The sequence below is a fragment of the Nycticebus coucang genome, chromosome 17 (assembly GCF_027406575.1).
Source record: "Nycticebus coucang isolate mNycCou1 chromosome 17, mNycCou1.pri, whole genome shotgun sequence".
NCBI classification, from domain to species: domain Eukaryota; kingdom Metazoa; phylum Chordata; class Mammalia; order Primates; family Lorisidae; genus Nycticebus; species Nycticebus coucang.
This window is the reverse complement of record NC_069796.1, coordinates 30,219,060-30,239,307: the sequence shown is the minus strand read 5'-3', so window position 1 is coordinate 30,239,307 and position 20,248 is coordinate 30,219,060. Positions and strand designations below refer to the sequence as shown.

Genomic DNA, 20,248 nt, shown 5'->3' with positions numbered 1-20,248 from the left:
ATTATGATATGTCTGGGGGATGACTTATTGGGGTTGAATCGTGCTGGGGTTCTGAAGCTGTCTGCTATCTGAATTTCAGATTCTCTAGGCATGTCTGGAAAATTTTCTTTCATAATTTCATGCAGAAGGGCCTCTGTGCCCTCGGAGGCGACTTCATCGTTCTCAGAAATTCCTATAATCCTTATGTTGCTTTTTTTTTGAATTATCTGAGAGTTCTCTGAGTGAGTGATCCGTTTTTGCTCTCCATTTCTCTTCCTCTTTGAGAGATTGGGAGCGTTCGAAGACTTTATCTTCAATGTCAGAAATCCTTTCTTCTGCTTGCTCCATTCTGTTACTGAGGGATTCTACTGTATTTTTCATATCTTTGAGGGCTGTAAGTTCTTGCTTCAGTGTGTCTAAGTCTTTGGTGGTTTTGTCTTTAAATTCGTTAAATTCTTGAGACAATTTTTGAATTTCTCCTCGAATTCCTAATTCCATTTTATTAATCTTGTCTGCAATCCAAATTCTGAATTCGATTTCTGACATCTCAGCCAGTTGTTTATGAATGGGATCTTCAATCACATCTGCCGTATCTTTTCTTGGGGGGGTTGATCTATTCTGGTTATTCATGTTACCAGAGTTTTTCCACTGATTCCACCCCATCGTTATTTTACTCCCTTTGGTTTTTCTCCTGGGGCTTTATAGAGGGGCCGTACAATGTTGTGGCCTGAGAAACTGGGGCCCTGTCTGGTGTGGTGGAGCAAAGTGGTTCTGTCTTGCTTTCTGCTGGTTTCTGTTCGATCCTATTGCAACTTCTACTCTGGCTTGAAGTCTCAGCTGTGTGGAAAAATCAGCAATTAAGTCACCCCGCCTGCCCACCTCTGGCCCCAGTTGGAAAAGGAGAATCAAACCTTCCTACAATTGCACACCCAGGGCACCGCCTGAAAAGTCCTCAGTCTATTAGCCCAGTTCAAAAGGTCCAAATCAGCTGTCTCAATCGGCACTTGTTTCGGGTGGGAGAGTTCAAGAGGTCTCTGGGAACTGGATCACAGGGGCCTGGTGACTCCTCTGAGACAGCTCACCCCAGTGCAGCGTGGAGTCAGGAGGAGCCACCCAGCAAACAGAGCAGTCTAGGAAGGTTGACGTCTCCTTCCCCACTTTGCCCCTCCATCGGACCCAGTCACTGGTATCTCTGCAGATGGCTAACCCAGTTGCCTGCAGTGAACAGACACTCCAGGGGTTTGCACCTGCCTGAATCACAAGGAAGTCTGCCAGGCCCCCACAGACTGCCGCTATCTAGCAGGAGGAGATGGGGCCTGACATCTTTGAGTGTTTGATGCAGGTGATGGGAAGGAGGTGTTCACTCAGGCTTAGCCCCGTCCCTGATGGATGCTGGTAACAGAACAGAACAGAACAGAACAGAATAGAACAGACAACTTTGCGGGGTTCTGTCTCTGTTCCTGTCGAAATCGCCTACAGAAGACGGGCTGTTTTGAGTTCAAACGTCTTTGCTGCTGGAGGAGATTTGCGTTCGAACACCTCTCTGGGTCGGCCCCGCCCTGGAAGCTTCCCGGGTTTGTGAGCCGTGTCAGGAAATCCCCCCGCTCACCGGTGGCCTCCTCTGGTTGCCCAGGGAGACAGGGGGTGTGGCCTCAGAATATCCAGAAGTGGGCGTTCTGCCGTTAAAGAAAAAACGGCTGTTGATCTACCTCCAGGGAACTGCTGCTCTGGTGTGGGCACTCAGGCGACCCTTTTCTCCTCTGTCCCACGCCCCAGAGTCAGCACTGAGTGGCCGCAGTTTGTGCTGGGTCCACACCCCTCAAGAGATCCCCCAAGAATCAGAACTCTTGGGGGATGGGCCCCCAGATCCCGATTGGGAGTGGGGGGGGGGAAGCTAGAGTTTCATTCAGTTTTACGCAACACTACGGCCCGGGGAGGGCTCCTGGACTGCACCGCAGGGAAGTGCCGCCAAGGCTTGATTTCCCCTCAGCAGAGTGCCCTCTCTTCGCTCACGTGTCCCAGAGTCAGCGCTGACCTGGCGCAGCTCAGGCACTGTGCACTCCCCTTGAGAAATCACCCAAGGATCCGAACTCCTGGGGGATAGGCCCTCAGACCCCGAGTGAGAGTAGGGGTTTTCAGCTCTCAGTGGGGAAGCTAGAGTCTTATTCAGTCTTGTTCCTGCCCCGTAATGTTGCCCGGGGAGGGTTGCTGCACTGCACCGCAGGGAAGTGCCGCCAAGGCGTGACTCCCCTTCAGCCCGGTGCCCTCTCCTCACTCGCGCGCCTCAGAGTCAATGCTGACCAGTCGCAACTCGGGGACTGTCCACTCCCCTTGAGAAATCACCCAAGGATCCGAATTCCTGGGGGACAGGCCTCCAGACCTCAGTGGGCGGGAGGGGAGCACCGGGGATTCAGGGTTGCCGGCAAAGGATTCCCAAAGTTTTATTCAGTTTTATGCCCGGCAGGAGAACGCCATGGCACCCCAGTAGGGGAGGTAGGTCCAGTTTTTAGAAGGTCTCTCCCTGGAGTGTAGTGGGAGGGCCTTTAATTTCTGCCCGCTTGTTCAATTGTGGGGCTCTTGAGCCGGTCTCATGGGGGAGGGGGACTCCCGTCCACTTGGTGGTGGATTTTGTACCTTTTGTTTGCGTCCTTGTGATCACAGCTTGCCTCAGCGGTGTTGATGTGCGTTCTTCAACCTTCTCTCTTGGTGAGGCTCAAGTCCACCAGGATACTTACTAAATTCCTGTCCCTTAACTCTCCTTCTGGACGGGAGCCTCTGTTGAAAGCTGGCTTCAGTCCGCCATCTTGTCTCCCTCCTAGAGAATATATTTATAAATATACTTTCCCAAGCATACGTCTATATTTTTGTGTCTACACACACATAAAAGGTATCTATGTAAACAAAATGAGTGTCTGTTGAGAACTCCAACTCTAGTCCAACACCACAGGGTTCAGCTTAGTCCTTCCCTTTACTTATTTTAACCTGTTTTTCAAATGATAAGAAACCTGATTCTTAATACCTGCAGTATATAAATTTGTTCAACTCTAGTATACAAATGATATAATTTCAGAATTTTAGTTCAGCACCTTTGAGAAACAAATTTTTTTTAATTGTTTACTTCATATTTATTAAAGTAACTTTTATTCTCAATTAGATAATTTGTATGATACATTATTTATGTAGGCACATAAAAATGAAAATAAGAGCAAAACACATTGGTTAAGAAATTACCGTAAACAACTTTGTGAGTTATAACCGAAGTATCTTAAAGCATAAAAAAGTATAAAATTTGATTATTTTGAATATATGCATGTGCCTGTGAAACTATCAGCACAATCAAGATAACAAACATATCCATCACCCTCAAATATTTCTTCGTATTAGGTGTAATCCATCTTTGCCTCCAACCTAATCAGTCAGCTTTCTGTCACTATATGTTAGGTGCATTTTTACAAATGTTGTATTAGTGGAATTATATAATAAGTCTTCTTTCTTTGACTAGCTTCTTTCCCTCAGCAGAATGAATTTTCAATTTATCTACGTGGTTATACACATCAATAGTTCTATTCCTTTTTATTGAATCTTGTTTTCATTGTGTAGATAAACTAAAATTTGTTCACCTGTTAATGGACATAAGGGTCTTTTTTTTTTTATTATTGGGGATTCATTGAGGTTACAATAAGCCAGGTTACACAAATTTTATCACTTATACTGGAGTGTGTGTATAGTTCTTTTTGTCTTCCTCAGTACAGTGTCCAGTCAAAGCATCATTTTCTGAATTACTTAGGTCAGTTCCTTTCTTCCCCATCTCTTTCAGTACAGTTATATCATTTATGTGTAATATAGTAATTAAGCAATAAATATACATTTGATTAAATTAGATTAATTTGTCATAGTCTTAATCCCATTGTTCACTCCATACATATTCTAGTTGTTTTAAAATTTTCATAAAGTAAAATTTACTCATTGTGGTATACGGTGCTATAATATTTGACAAATGTGCAGAATCATGTATCCAACACCATAGTTCCACAAAACAATTCCATCACCCCCTAAATTTTTTGGTGATTCCTTTTCAGACTCAGCCATTCCTGCCAATTCTAATCCTTGGCATACACAGATCTGTTTTCCATCTCTCCAATTTTGCCTTTGCCAGAGGTTCATGTAAATGGAATCACATAGAATGTACCTCATTGAGTCTGGCATCTTTTGTAATGGATTTTATATTTATCCATGTTGAGTAGGGCTTGTTGATTTTAATTCATGACTAGTATTCTGTTGTATAGAGATACTGCCATTTGTCTATCCATTAACAAGTTGAAGGGGATATGGATTTTTTTAAATTTGTTTTTCTTTTCTTTTTTCTTTCAGAATATTAGGGTGTACACATATTTTGTTTATATACTTTGTTTTTTTGCACAAATTGAGTCAAAGTTATAATTGTGCCTCCTATCCAGACAGTATGCACCATGCTCAACAGTTATGAATTTGCCCATCCCCACGTCCTCCTCTCCCACCTTGATTTTCTTTCTTTTTTTTTTTTTTTTTGTAGAGACAGAGTCTCACTTTATGGCCCTCGGTAGAGTGCCGTGGCCTCACACAGCTCACAGCAACCTCCAACTCCTGGGCTTAAGCGATTCTCTTGCCTCAGCCTCCCGAGTAGCTGGGACTACAGGCGCCCGCCACAACGCCCGGCTATTTTTTTGGTTGCAGTTTGGCCGGGGCCGGGTTTGAACCCACCACCCTCCGTATATGGGGCCGGCGCCTTACTGACTGAGCCACAGGCGCCACCCCCACCTTGATTTTCATTGAGATTTATTTCCATACGTGCACTTAAGCATTGACTGATCAGTTCCAACTTGTTAATGAATACATGGATTTCTTTGTCCATTCCAATAATGCTTCACTTCAAAGAATGGTCTCCAGTTCCACCAAGGTCGTCACAAAAGATGCTAGCTCCCCATTTTTCTTTATGGCTGAGTAGTACTCCATAATATGTGTATGCCATATTTTATTAATCCTTTCATGTATCAATGGGCACTTGGATTGCTTCCAGTTTTTAGTGATTATAAATTATTATAAATATTTACAAGCAAGTTTTTGTGTGAACATAAGTTTTCATCTCTTAGGTAAAGTCCATCAGTAGGATTACTGGTTCATATTATGAATGTTATATATTTATATTTAAAAAACTTCCCAAACTATTTTCTAAAATGATTTTGAATTTCCACAGCCATATGCAAGAGAATTTAAATTGTTCCACAATCTTGCAAGCACTTGATATTATCATTCTATTTTTCATTTAAGTCATTCTAATAAGTGCATAGTGTTATTTCATTATGATTTTAATTTCCATTTCCCTAGTGATAAATGATATTGAATATTTTTTCATGTGCTTATGTGCTTGTATATACATATTTTCTTTGGTGAAGTGTCTATTCAACTCTTTTGCCTATTTTAAAAATTAGGTTATTTATTTTCCTGTTATCAAATTTATAGAATTCTTTATATGTTCTATATAAAAGTTTTTGTCATTTATGTGTTTTATAAATATTTTCTCTCAATATATGCCTTGTCTAATTTATCAGTTTTTTATTTCAGAAAATTTAGGGGAGGCTTGGCACCCATATCAGTGGTTAGGGCGCTGCCACATACACTGGGGCTAGTGAGTTTGAACCCAGCCTGGGCCTGCTAAATAACAATGACAACTACAAGAAAAAAATAGCTGGGCATTGTGATGGGCACCTGTAGTCCCAGCTACTTGGGAGGCTGAGGCAAGAGAATTGCTTAAGCCCAAGAGTTTGAGGTTGCTGTGAGCTGTGACGCTATCGCTATGGCACTCTACTCAGGGTGACATAGTGAGACTCTTTCTCAAAAAAAAAAAAAAAAAATTAGGGGATACAAGTGTTTTGCTTTACATGAATAACTTGTATATCCTTGTACCAGTCACCAGAATAGTGTACATTGTACTTGTTAGGCAGATTTTGATCTCTCACCTCCCCTTCATTGTTTCCCATGTCCATTATTTTTTCCACTAAAGTGAGAACACAAGTTACCTGTTTTTTCCATGTCTGAGATACCTAGGATAATTGTCTCCAGTTCCATCCAAGTTGCTGCATAAGATGTTATTTTATTCCTATTTATGGCTGAGTAGTACTCCATGGTATATACCACATTTATCACATTTTTTATCTACTCACCAGTTGATAGCCACTCAGGTTGATTCCATATCTTTGCTGTTGTGAATTCTGCTGCAGTAAACATTCGAGTGCAGGTGTCTTTTTAATAAAATGACTTATTTTCCTTTGAGAAGATACTCACTAGTGGGATTGCTGGATTGAATTTGGTAGGTCTATTTTTGATTCTTTGAGGAATCTCCATAATGCTTTCCATAGCGATTCTACAAGTTTATATTCCCACCAACAGTGAATAGTGTTCCATGTACATTGCAGTGTTTTTGACTTTTTAATAATGGCAATTCTGATAAGGGTAAGAGGGTATCTCATTGTGGTTTTAATTTGAATTTCCCTTACTATTAGTGATATTGAGCATTTATTATATGTTTACTGGCCTTTTTCTATCTTTGAGGAGAATCTGTTCATGAGTTTTGCCTACTTTTTGATTTGTTCTTTCTGATTTTTATTTTATTTTTTTGAAGTGTTTGGCCAGGGCTGGGTTTGAACCCGCCACCTCTGGCATATGGGGCTGGGGCCCTACTCCTTTGAGCCACAGGTGCTGCCCTCTGATTTGTTTTAGTTATTTGTAGATTAGTCCTTCATTAGATGTATAGTTTGTGAATATTTTATCTCCTTCTGTAGGTTGTCTATTTACTCTGTTGATTATTTCCTTTGCTGTACATAAATGTTTTAATTAAGTCCCATTTATTATTTTTGTATTATTATATTTGCTTTTGGCATCCTAAATTATTTGCGTAGGCCAATTTATAGAAGAGTTTTTCCTACCTTTTCTTCCAGAATTTTTATGGCTTCAGGTCTTTTATTTGTCTTGAATCCATAGTGAGTTATTTTTTCCATATGTTAAGAGATAGGGCTCCAATGTCATTTTTCTTCATGTGGCTATCCAGTTTTTTCAGCACCATTTATAAAATAGGGCTTCCTTTCTCCAGAGTGTGTTTTTGTCTGCTTCGTCAAAAGTCAATTGGTCATAGCTATAGGTTTTTATTTCTGGGCTTGGTTTTCTATTCCTTTTCATTGATCTCTGTATTTACCTTTATACCAGTATTACGCTGTTTTGGTTACTATAGCCTTATAGTATAATTTGGAGTCAGGTAATAAGATACCTCCAGATTTGTTCTTTTTGCTAGGATTGCCGTGGCTATTCAGAGTCTTTTTTATGCGATTCCATAAAAAAGTTAGGATCGTTTTTTTTCTAGATCTGTGAGATTTTTGGAATTTTTATTTATTTATTTATTTTTATTTTTTATTTGTATTGTTGGGGATTCATTGAGGGTACAATAAACCAGGTTATACTGATTACATTTGTTAGGCAAAGTCCCTCTTGCAATCGTGTCTTGCCCCCAAAAGGTGTGGCACACACCAAGGCCCGACTCCCCTCCCTCTTTCCCTCTCTCTGCTCTTACTTTCCATTGGAATTTTTTTTAAGTTATGTTTTTTTTGCTTCAATTATAATTAAAATCTTGTATATCTCATTCATTAGCTCTGTAATTTACATATTTAAATTAAAGAAACATTATTAGACTCCATGACAATTTATAAATGTAAATTGCTTTTATTGAGCAAATAGATTCCTTAGTGAGTGGATGTGTCCCTTCCCCCACCAACTAATGAAGTAGCAATATGAATTAGTTTACTTTTATTAGTAGATGACATACTGCTGCAAATGCTAATCCTCTCTGCTCCCAGGTGTTTATTTTGTGTATACCTATGAGTCAGTTATAATGTATAAACAATCTCTTTAATAATCACAATAAGATGAGCTAGGCTTGGGCTTTCAGTGAAGATTGATGGTGTCTGTCTAAATCAAGTCATCTGACCTATGTCTTATAGCAAGAACTCTTCCTGAAAGGCTGCTGCAACATCTGTGGGACCTTTTGCACTTGTTTCAAAGTAAGGATAGTCACCGTTATCCCTGCACTAGATCTGGGCTTCTTCTATAGACACCTGCCATTCACTTATGTCAATTCTGTTACCCAGAATCACAAAAGGAAAGCTTTTGGGCCCTTTCACATCCCCATAATATATGAATTCTTTCTTCCAGTTACTCCAGTTCTGGAGGTTTTGCAAATCATCAACACTTAAAAGTAAGCAGGCCAGTAGTCAGAACCTCTGTAAAATGACATCCTCAGGCTTCAGAATTGCTCTTCACCAGCTGTGTCTCAAATCTCCATGGTAACCACATGTTCGTTCACCTCCAAATCTTTATTTTAAAATTCCACACCTATTGTATGGAAGAGCTGGCTATCAAACTCAATTAACCTCAAGAGCTTTGAGATTAATTATTCAATTCAAGTATCATTATCTCCTGTGGTTATTGAGAAGATTCACTCAGACGTGGAGGCAAAGTGTTTCATCACAATGCCAGGGTCATTAAGGCAGTACAGGAAGTTTCTTCAAGCCCCCAGAGTGCTGTAGTCTCGTGGCCACATTGGAGGATGCCCTGAGAGCTCCTGGGTGACATGTTTGGCAGCAATAGGACTGAAAGAGAGCCATGGCCCTGGCAGGCAGGAGGCAGCAGGGTGGCACCACCCAGCTCCAGCTGTACCTGCTCCTGTCCAGCACAAAGGGAACAACAGGGAGACAGACCGGGCTGCTAACTGTCTTTAATACTGAAATATGGGTGAGGAGGCACTCAAATGGAACACAGAATATGCAGGCAATAATGAAAAGTGAGGGATTTTTTTTCTTCTTAAAGAAAAAGATACATCCTTTGACTCTGATCTGTTTAGATTGAGTCAACTCATTCAAGTGTTTGGAAATGCCTCTTGGTTGGTCAGGATTTGGATCACAAATCTTTTTCAGGAGCTGTAGATACAGTAAGAGTTACACTCAAGATCGGTGACCATAGCCCCTCAATAGAAGTGCACTGGGAAAAGATATGGATCTAGCATGCTAGGATCTTCTTCCCCAGGTAGGTCATATAGTTTCACAAATTCATCTATTTCTTTCTTTTTGGGGGGGAGGGGCTCAAAGCATCTTTATTAATTCATCTATTTCATAGGGAATGGAGGCCCAAGAAGGATTAGAATCCCCCAGAGATATCTGTTGAATATCAAAAGGCTGAGAGTCCCCTGATAGATTCCACACAGAAGCACCAGGCTTCTCGATACCAGAAAGCTCATGTGAATCATGGTAAGATTTATCTGAAATTCCAAGACTCATTGGATGAGTGTTTTCAGCACTTATGGGCAAGGGGGTCTCCTCTTCCTTCCCTGAAATAGTCTGGTCTGATGCTCCTGGTACCACCCTTGGCTGAGCCTGTTGCTGCTGCTCTTGCCCCTTCCTCCATCTGATATACTGGTTCTTGAACCAAGTCATTATTACTGATTCATCAAGGTGGAACCTTGAAGCCAGGTTCATTATGGTAACCCTGTCTGGGCACATGATCTTTATAAACTCTACTCTCAATTCTGTAAGTTGCTCCAGACTAAAGGTTGTATGGTGCTGATGAGTATATATTGGCTTTGCTGACTTGATAGCAGACATGATATCTCTTAGAAATACCAAGTTCCTGAGCTTACTCTGTGTGTCAGGACATTGGAATTTCGATGGGAATTGCACTGAATTTGTAATTCACATTGGGCAGTATGGATATTTTACAAATGTTAATTCTTCCGATCCATGAGTATAGAATGTTTTTCCATTTGTTTGTGTCATCTATGATTTCTTTCATTGGTATTTTGTAGTTCTTCTTGTGGAGATCTTTCACCTCCTTGGTTAAGTATATTCCTAGATATTTTATTTCTTTGTAGCTACTATAAATGGTATTGAGCTATTTATTTGATGCTCACCTTGCCTATTATTTGTATATTTGAAATGCTGTTGACTCGTGCACGTTGATTTTCTAACCTGAAACTTTACTGAATTTATTCATCAATTCTAGAAATTTTGGAGTGGGGGTTTAGGGTTTTCTAAATATAGGATTGTATTACTGGCAAACAGGGATAGTTTGGAATCTTCTTTCCTGATTTGGATGCCCTGATTGCTCCTGCTAGGACTTCCAGTACTATGTTGAATAGAAGTTGCTATGTCGAGCATCCTTATCTTTTCTTTTTAGTTATTAGAGGAAATGATTTTGGCTTTTCCTCATTTGGTAGAAATTGGGTTTGTCATATATGGCTTTCATTATTTTGAGATATGTGCCTTCTATGGCTAGATTGTTGAGGATTTTTATCATGAAGGAATGCTAGATTTTATTAAATGCTTTTTCTGCATCTATTGAGATGATCATATGATCTTTGTTTTAAAAATCACACTTATTGGGGCAGTGCCTGTGGCTCAGTGAGTAGGGTGCCGGCCCCATATACCAAGGGTGGCGGGTTCAAACCCATCTCCCAGCCAAACTGCAACAAAAAAATAACCGGGTGTCATGGTGGGCACCTGTAGTCCCAGCTACTCCGGAGGGTGAGGCAAGAGACTTGCCTAAGCCCAAGAGCTGGAGGTTGCTGTGCCATGATGCCATGGCACTCTACCATGGGCGACAAAGTGAGACTCTATCTCTAAAAGAAAGGAAAAAATATCACATTTATTGATTTGTATCTATGAACCATCCTTATATTCCTGGGAAGAATCCTACTTTTTTTTTTTTTTTTTGCAGTTTTTGGCCAGGGCCAGTTTTTGAACCCACCACCTCTGGCATATGGGGCCGGTGCCCTACTCCTTTGAGCCACAGGTACTGCCTGGAAGAATCCCACTTTTTCATGGTAGATTATTTTTTGATGTGCTATTGAATTCAGTTTGATAGAATTTTGTTCAGGATTTTTGGGTCTATCTTTCTAAGTGATATTGGCCTGTAGTTTTCTTTTGTTATTGTTGCTGTGTCCTTTCCAGGCTTTGGTATCAGGGTGAAACTAGCTTTGTTAGAATGAGTTAGGGAGGATTCCCTCCTTCTCAGTGTTATGGAACAGTTTCAGTAGAATGAAACAGTTTCAGAGCCAATTCTCTGTAAGTCTGGTAGAATTTGGCTGTAAATCATCTGATCTGTGGGTTTTTTTGTTGTTGTTGGGAGAGTTTTTATTATTGTTTCAATCTTGTTACTCATTATGGGTCTGTTTAGGATTTCTATTTCTTTCTGATTCAAGCTTGGGAGGTCATGGATTTCCAAAAATGTTCATTTCCTTTACATTTTCTAGTTTTGTGCATAGAGGTTTTCATAATAGACAGACAATATTTTCTATTACTGTGTCATCAGTTGTAATGTTCCCTTTTTCACTTCTTTTTTTCCTATTTAAACATGACGTTTATTATGATGAAGCAAAATCAAGAAGAAAATGATGAGGTAGTCTTTATGCTGCAGAATAATCCATAGCAGGTGTGCTTGAAACTAAATGATTTTGAAGAGCTATAATATTTCTTTTAATTTCATCTTGTATTTGTTTTATAGAATTGATGGAACTTTGAATGTCTCCCAATTCTAGCCCTTTCTTTCTTCTTGTACTTGGTTTTAATGATTGAGCTTTGCTTCCAGATGAGTCTTGGATGTTAGGTTCTGGGGAAGAATATCCTTTTGCTATTTTCTTCTGTTGCCTGGTTGGCTTATGTTTCACATTTTTGGGACACTAACATTGGAATATGATGTTTCACTTTGGTCAAGATAATACCATCTTTTTCAAATTGTATCATATCATTAAGTAGGTCCCATGGTTGGGTATCTGCAAACTTGTAATGCCATTCTCCTGTGATTGGATCAAGTTCAAATAACTTGTAAGTCCATTCCTCATTTTTTGTTTTTCTATCTCTGGCAGCTTATCTTTGAGCTTCTTCTAAAACATACATCTCTTGAGTAGCTTCGGTCTTGTCTTTGGCATTTATAGCTTGAGTTACCTGCTGCCAGAGTTTTTCTGATTCAAAATCTCCCTGTTCTTCAAATTTTACAGTGTGCCTTATTAATTTCTGTTGCTTAATGTCAGGTGTTGGATTCTAGAAAACTTCTGAATTATTAGTCTTTTTGTCATTAATAAAAACTTCACTATCCCAGTGGATTTCCAAAGCAGGTAAGACTTCTTTTCCCAATTTAAGTTTCCCTGATATTTAATTGACACAATCACTGCTCTCTAAAAATGGGTTTAGTTTAAATTTAAGTATTGTACTGTATCCAGGTTTTTGACATGTAATATTGACTGTTCTTCCAGGCTCCAGTGTCATTGTGCCATAAAGAATTCTTTTGCAAGGAGCATATGGCATTGTCATCATATAATCTTTATCTCTTTTAGAGAAAGTTAATTGTGCTCTCCCTCTAATATTACAGATAATAAGTGTTCATAAAACTTGGAATTAAGCCGAGATACTACCACTAAGGCAAATCCATCTTTTCAGTTAGTAACATAAAAGGCATATATTGGTGGATGATGGGACACCTGTTCAGCAATGTAAAAAGTTGTGCTATTTCTTCTGGGATGAATCTATAAACAGTGAAAAGTCTCACCAAGGATAGAATTATAAGGTTTCTTTAGTCTCTATGTTTTTTTTATAGAATCCTGAGAAATACCATTTCACTATTTCTTCAAACAGAAATAAGGACTTTCTTCAAGAGAAGCCTCAGAAAGGAAATCTGCATGGTAGTAGTAATCTGAAAGTTTAGCTAGGAAAGAATAGGGTTCCAAAATAAATGTAGGCAAAACCACCCTGGACAGGTCCATGCCAGGATGTACTTGTTTCAGCAGTGACCAGATAAGGCTTCTGTTTTCTTCAGGCACAGTTTCTATTGGAGAAGCCTCACTTGCCTCTCTAAGTTCCTTGTGGCTCTGCTCAGTGCAAGGAGTCTCCTTTAAAGGCTCAACAGGCTCAGGTTCAATATATGAGTCATCTTGCCTTTCTGATGTATCGGTGTCACTTTTTTGACTTTTCCCCATCACCTCCTTGTCAGACTCATCATTTTCTTTATCAGATTTATCAGAATATATATCTTGGTCCTTAAAATGTTGTCATTCAATTTCACTATCATTTAACTGAAAGCTGTCACCGCTGTGGAGATTGTTAGCACGTAATAAGCCATACAAAGTCACATGTGTGCTATCTGATGAAATACTCAGGTCATGTTCCTTTCCTTCCCTGATCATTTTATGTTTAAGATGATTAGAACATTTCAAAGCCAACTCCAAAGCATCCATCCAGCACCTTCCATCGGACTCTGAAGGAGCTTAGATGAACAAGTAACTGCTAGGGAGGGGCTGAGTTATGGATCCAACTGCTTCACCCTTTGGATCATTCACTGCCCAAATAGATTGTTCCAAAGGATGGAAAAGTTTGAAAAAAAAAAGCCATTCTTTTTTGATGGATGCTCAATGATTTCACAGGCATTCAGAAGGACTGTTTGTACCCACTGTCCATTTTTTTGGTTTGTTTCATAGATCACTAGCACCCCAGGTTTCAACACACAGCACTACCTTGTCCAGCTCTTTAGAGCATCACAAATCTTCAACCAATCAGCCACAGCAATAACGAAGGATCTGTGATCATACTGAGTAACTCCTTTATAGCTCTGTTCTTTTCTTCTTGGTAATTTTTCTTTTGTGCCTTAAGAAATTCTTTTTTAGTAAGCTTGTTTGAAGTTGAGCTGTCCTTCTCCAAGCCAGTATAAAGTTTAGATTCAGACTTATTCTTTGACATAGAATGAAGGGGCACAGTCCACTGCACCCTTGTAAGGTGAATCAGTCTCATTTGTGCTCCTTAAAGTCACGAGACCCTGAGAAGGGACATTTCCAGTACTTGGGCTAAGGGTGAGTTTTGGGGGATATTCTCCCCGGGCTCACATAAGCAGCTTTGCTGAAAAATGCAGGCAGTCACACCTTAAAGGAAAGAATATCCTGGAGGGCTCTCACCAAGACGTAGCTGGAGACAGAGCATCTGCCTCAGGCAATGGACCGTTGCACTTAATCCCCTACCTCTATTTACACAAAAACTTCCAGTTAATCATATAGAGAAGTAGGCAAAAAGAACAGATAACCCAGCCCTTTGTGGTTCATCTCCATTGTTGTTTATCTCTAAACAAGATATTCTTGGTTTAGAAATGTGTGTGGGTACTTTGTTGGATTAACTCTGATAAGGAATCTTTGTCTTTTGTCTTCCTTCTTCTTGGATTATTTCTATCTGGTGATTTTGGGTATAAAAGAAAGTGAATAAGAACAGCCAATTGCTGCTGTGCCTGAGCGAGCACCAGCCATCCCTTAATAAATCATTAATTTTGTCTGCAGTGTCTGCCTCCATGTCTCTGACTAGGCCAGTGGACAGCAACAATAGAAAGTGAAGACTCATCTTTATTTTGAGAAATATCTTCCTTCCTTCTAAACCCTGGCTATGAGGACTTGCCGGACTAAGAGACACTGATGCAAATCTTTGGTTGATGTTGGATAAGCTTCTCTCCCTTGGCTTTTACTCATCTTTCCTGGAGTCAAAAGTTGAGCTTCCTCTCTGTTTTCTATAACATTTGATGGCCCAAGGACATCTTTGCTATCACCAAGAAGCTTTTAATGCAGGGTATTTGAGCAGTAACCAAATATGGTTAAATATGGAGCATATTATCTTGAGCTGTTGGTCTTTAGGAAGATTATCTTGAATGAAGAGCTTGCAATCAACCGTTATATAACCTGTTAAATAATTGCAATCTGTCCATCACCCCAACAGCAGGAAACATCAACCAACTTGTCTCTTGAACTTCAGCAACTTATGAATATGGCAAAATCCAAGTTCATTTAGGCTCGCCATCTGCCAAACCTGTCTCCACAATGAAAGAAGATATGCTTCTTTTTCCATTAATGTTTAGCCATCCTGTATATCCGCAAATCCAGTGCAGGCCCCCAGCGAGGCAGGAGGCAGGGAGTGGGTCCCTCTGGAGTTGCAGTGGCATATTGGTCTGGGGCCCTGCACGCATTGGGTAGGACCCCTTCTTCTCTTGGCAGCTGTCACAGTGGCAGCCCAGATGGAGGGCGCTGTCTGGGAGCAGCGGAGCACCGCCGGAGCGGCCCGCCCAGGCTGGGCTGGAACTCTGGCCCCGCAGTCCGCCCTCCAGAGCGGGCTCCACCTTCCCTCCCCTGCCTGCTGGCAGCGGCAGCGAAGCTAACGCTACAGCCGCTGGGGCTGCCGCTAACACCGCGGCCGGCCAGGAGCGCCCCGCAGCCTGTCATCCGCCTAGTCTCCGCCTTTCTGGGCACCCGGAGGTGCCATGATCCTTCACATTCTAGCCCCCCCTTTTCACTTCTAATTGAGCTTACTTCAGTCCTTTCTTTTCTACTTCTAGCTAGAGCTCTATTGATTTTATCTTTTCAAAGAACCAACTTTTTGTTTCCTTGATCCTTCGTTGTTTCTTATTTTCCATGTGGTTTGGTTCTGCTTTGAGCTTTGGTATTTCTTTTCTTCTGCTAGCTTTGAGTTTGGTTTGTTCTTCTTTTTCTAGTTCCTTGAGGTTGTTAACTTGTGACCTTTCTTTTTCATGTAAGCATTTAAGGCTTTGCATTTCCCTTTTAACGCTGCTCTTTCAGTATCTCATAGACTTTTTTTTTAATTAAATCATAGCTGTGTACATTAATGCAATTATGGGGTACAATGTGCTGGTTTTATATACCATTTGAAATATTTTCATCAAACTGGTTAACATAGCCTTTCCCGCATTTTCTTAGTTATTGTGTTAAGATATTTATACTCTACACTTAGTAAATTTAACATATACCCTTGTAAAATGCACTGTAGTTGTATTCCCACCAATTGCCCTCCCTCAACCCATCCTCCCCCATCCCCTCGTTCCCTTTCTTCTTGGGCTATAGTTAGGTTATAGCTTTTATATGAAAGCTATAAATTGGTTTCATAGTAGGGCTGAGTACATTGGATACCTTTTCTTCCATTCTTGAGATACTTTGCTAAGAAGAATATGTTCCAGCTCCATCCATGTAAACATGAAAGAGGTAAAGTCTCCATCTTTCTTTAAGGCTGTGTAATATTTCATGGTGTACATATACCACAATTTATTAATCCATTCATGGGTTGATGGGCACTTGGGCTTCTTTGATGACTTAGCAATTATGAATTGGGCTGGGCTGCAATAAACATTCTGGTACAAATATCTTTGTTATAAAATTATTTTTGGTCTTCTGGATATATACCTAGTAGAGAAATCAAAGGATCAAATGGCAGATCTATTTTTAGATCTCTAAGTGTTCTCCAAACTTCTTCCAAAAGGAACTTATTAGTTTGCATTCCCTCCAGCAGTGCAGAAGTATTCCCTTTTCTCCACAATGCCAACATCGCTGGTTTTAGGATTTTGTGATGTGGGCTAATCTGACTGGGGTTAGATGGTATCTCAAAGTGGTTTTGATTTGCATTTCTCTGATGATTAAGGATGATGAACATTTTTTCATATGTCTGTAGTCTGTGTGCCTGTCTTCTTCAGAGAAGTTTCTCTTCAAGTCCCTTGCCCACCCTGAGATGGGATCACGTGTTCTTTTCTTGCTAATACATTTGAGTTCTCTGTTGATTCTGGTTATTAAACCTTTCTTGGAGACATAACCTGCAAACATCTTCTCCCATTCTGAGGATTGTCTGCTTGTTTTACTTACCATGTTTTTGGCTGTGTAGAAGGTTTTTACTTTGATCAGATCCCAGTAATGCCTTTTTGGTGTTGCATCAATTGCCCTGGGGGTCTTCCTCATAAAATATTCCCCCAGGCCGATTTCTTCAAGCATTTTCCCTGCACTTTCTTCTAGTATTTTTATAGTTTCATGTCTTAAGTTTAAATCTTTAATCTGGTGAGAATTTATCTTAGTTAATGGTGAAAAGTGTGGGTCCAGTTTCAGTCTTCTACAGGTTGCCAGCCAGCTCACCCAGCACTATTTGTTAAATAGGGAATCTTTTCCTCACTGTTTTTAATTAGTTTATCAAAATCAAATAATGGTAAGTAGCTGGATTCATCTCTTGGTTCTCTATTCCATTCCATACATCTCTGTTTTTGTGCCAGTACCATGCAGTTCTGACCACTATCGATTTATAGTATAATCTGAGGTCTGGTAGCGTGATTCCTCCTGATTTGTTTTTATTTCTGAGTAATATCTTGGCTGTTCAAGGTTTTTTCTGATTCCATATAAAATGAAGTATTATTTTTTCGAGGTCTTTAAAGTATGACAGTGGAGTTTTAATAGGGATTGCATTAAAATTGTATATTTTAACATATACAATTTAATTACAATGTATAATTCAACATTTTAACAATGTTGATTCTTCCCAGCCATGAGCATGGTATGTTTTTCCATTTGTTAACATCTTTAGCTATTTCTTTTTTCTTTTTTTTTTTTGGTTCTTTTTTTTTTTATTGTTAAATCATAGCTGTGTACATTACTGCAATCGCCTGTACCCATTCTAAGATGCACCATAGATGTGGCCCCACACATTACTCTCCCTCCACCAAAACCTCCCCCCTCCCTTCCCCTTCCTTGGCCCTTTCCCCATAGTCTTGTGCTATAGTTGGGTTATAGTCTTCATGTGAAAGCTATAATTTAGCCTCATAGTAGGGCTGAGTACATTGGATACTTTTTCTTCCATTCCTGAGATACTTTGCTAAGAAGAATATGTTCCAGCTCCATCCATGTAAACATGAAAGAGGTAAAGTCTCCATCTTTCTTTAAGGCTGCATAGTATTCCATGGTATACATGTACCACAGTTTGCTAGTCCATTCGTGGGTCGATGGGCACTTGGGCTTCTTCCATGACTTAGCAATTATGAATTGGGCTGCAATAAACATTCTGGTACAGATGTCTTGGTTATATTGTGACTTTTGGTCTTCTGGGTATAGACCTAGTAAAGAAATTATAGGACCGAATGGCAGGTCTATTTTTAGGTCTCTAAGTATCCTCCAAACATCCTTCCAGAAGGAACGTATTAGTGGGCATTCCCACCAGCAGTGTAGAAGTGTGCCCTTTCCTCCACATCCACGCCAACATTTCTGGTTTTGGGATTTTGTTATGTGGGCTACTCTTACTGGGGTTAGGTGATATCTCAGAGTAGTTTTGATTTGCATTTCTCTGATGATTAAGGATGATGAGCTTTTTTTCATGTGTCTGTAGACCTTGCGTCGGTCTTCTTTAGAGAAGTTTCTCTTCAAGTCCCTTGCCCACCCTGAGATGGGGTCACGTGTTCTTTTCTTGTTAATACATTTGAGTTCTCTGTGGATTCTGGTTATTAGACCTTTATCAGAGGTATAACCTGCAAATATTTTCTCCCATTCTGAGGGCTGTCTGCTTGCTTTACTCACTATGTTCTTGGCTGTACAGAAGCTTTTTAGTTTGATCAGGTCCCAGTAGTGTATTTTTGATACTGCTTCAATTGCCTGTGGAGTCCTCCTCATAAAATATTCACCCAGGCCGATTCCTTCAAGAGTTTTCCCTGTATTTTCTTCAAGTATTTTTATAGTTTCACGTCTTAAGTTTAAATCTTTTATCCAGTGAGAGTCTATCTTAGTTAATGGTGAAAGGTGTGGGTCCAGTTTCAATCTTCTACAGGTTGCCAGCCAGTTTACCCAGCACCATTTGTTAAATAGGGAATCTTTTCCCACTGAATGTTTTTAATTGGCTTGTCAAAGATCAAATAACGGTAAGTATCTGGATCCATCTCTTGGTTCTCTATTCTGTTCCAGACATCTACTTCTCTGCTTTTGTGCCAATACCATGCTGTTTTGATCACTATTGATTTATAGTACAGTCTCAGGTCTGGTAGCGTGATTCCTCCTGCTTTGTTCTTATTGCTCAGTAATGTCTTGGCTATTCTAGGTTTTTTCTGATTCTATATAAAACGAAGTATTATTTTTTCCAGATCTTTAAAATATGACAATGGAGCTTTAATAGGAATTGCATTAAAATTATATATTGCTTTGGGCAGAATGGACATTTTAACAATGTTGATTCTTCCCAGCCATGAGCATGGTATGTTTTTCCATCTGTTAACATCTTCGGCTATTTCTTTTCTTAGAGTTTCATAGTTCTCTTTGTAGAGACCTTTCACGTCCTTTGTTAGGTATACTCCCAAATATTTCATCTTCTTTGGCACTACTGTGAAAGGAATAGAGTCCTTGACTGTTTGTTCGGCTTGGTTATTGTTGGTATATATAAAGACTACAGATTTATGGGTTGATTTTGTAGCCTGAGACATTGCTATATTCCTTGATCACTTCTAAAAGTTTTGTAGTATAATCCCTAGTGTTTTCCAGATATATGATCATATCATCTGCGAAGAGTGAAAGTTTGATCTCTTCTGACCCTATGTGGATACCATTCATCGCCTTTTCTTCCCTAATTGCAATGGCTAAAACTTACATTACAATGTTAAAGAGCAATGGAGACAATTGGCAACCTTGCCTGGTTCCTGATCTAGGTGGAAATGATTTCAATTTAACTCCATTCAATACGATACTGGCTGTGGGTTTGTAGATGGCCTCTATTAGTTTAAGAAATGTCCCTTCTATACCAATTTTCTTTAGTGTTCTGATCATGAAGGGATGCTGGATATTATCAAAAGCTTTTTCTGCATCAATTGAAAGAATCATATGGTCTTTATTTTTAAGTTTGTTTATGTGTTGAATTACATTTATAGATTTACATATATTGAACCAGCCTTGAGACCCTGGGATAAATCCCACTTGGTCATGGTGTATAATTTTTTTGATGTGTTGTTGGATTCTGTTTGTTAAGATCTAATTGAGTATTTTAGCATCTATATTCATTAGTGATATTGTTCTATAATTTTCTTTTCTTGTTGGGTCTTTCCCTGGTTTGGGGATCAAGGTGATGTTTGCTTCATAGAATGTGCTGGGTAATATTCCTTCTTTTTCTATATTTTGGAAGAGGTTTAGTAGTATAGGTACTAGTTCTTCTTTAAATGTTTGGTAGAATTCTGACGTAAAGCCATCTGGTCCTGGGCTTTTCTTTTTAGGGAGATTTTGTATAGTTGATGCTATTTCAGAACTTGATATAGGCCTGTTCAACATTTCCACTTCGTTCTGGCTAAGTCTTGGTAGGTGGCGTGCTTCCAGGTATTGGTCGATTTCTTTCAGATTTTCATATTTGTGAGAGTAGAGTTTCTTGTAGTATTCATT

General features: G+C 39.7%; 2 pseudogenes; both read right to left on the bottom strand.

The window, feature by feature from the left end:
* Positions 1-7,914: 7,914 nt before the first annotated feature.
* On the bottom strand, positions 7,915-9,662 carry LOC128568504 (ras-related protein Rab-9A-like; annotated as a pseudogene).
* A 1,737-nt stretch (positions 9,663-11,399) lies between these two features.
* On the bottom strand, positions 11,400-14,569 carry LOC128568929 (oxysterol-binding protein-related protein 8-like; annotated as a pseudogene).
* Between the last annotated feature and the right edge of the window lie 5,679 nt (positions 14,570-20,248).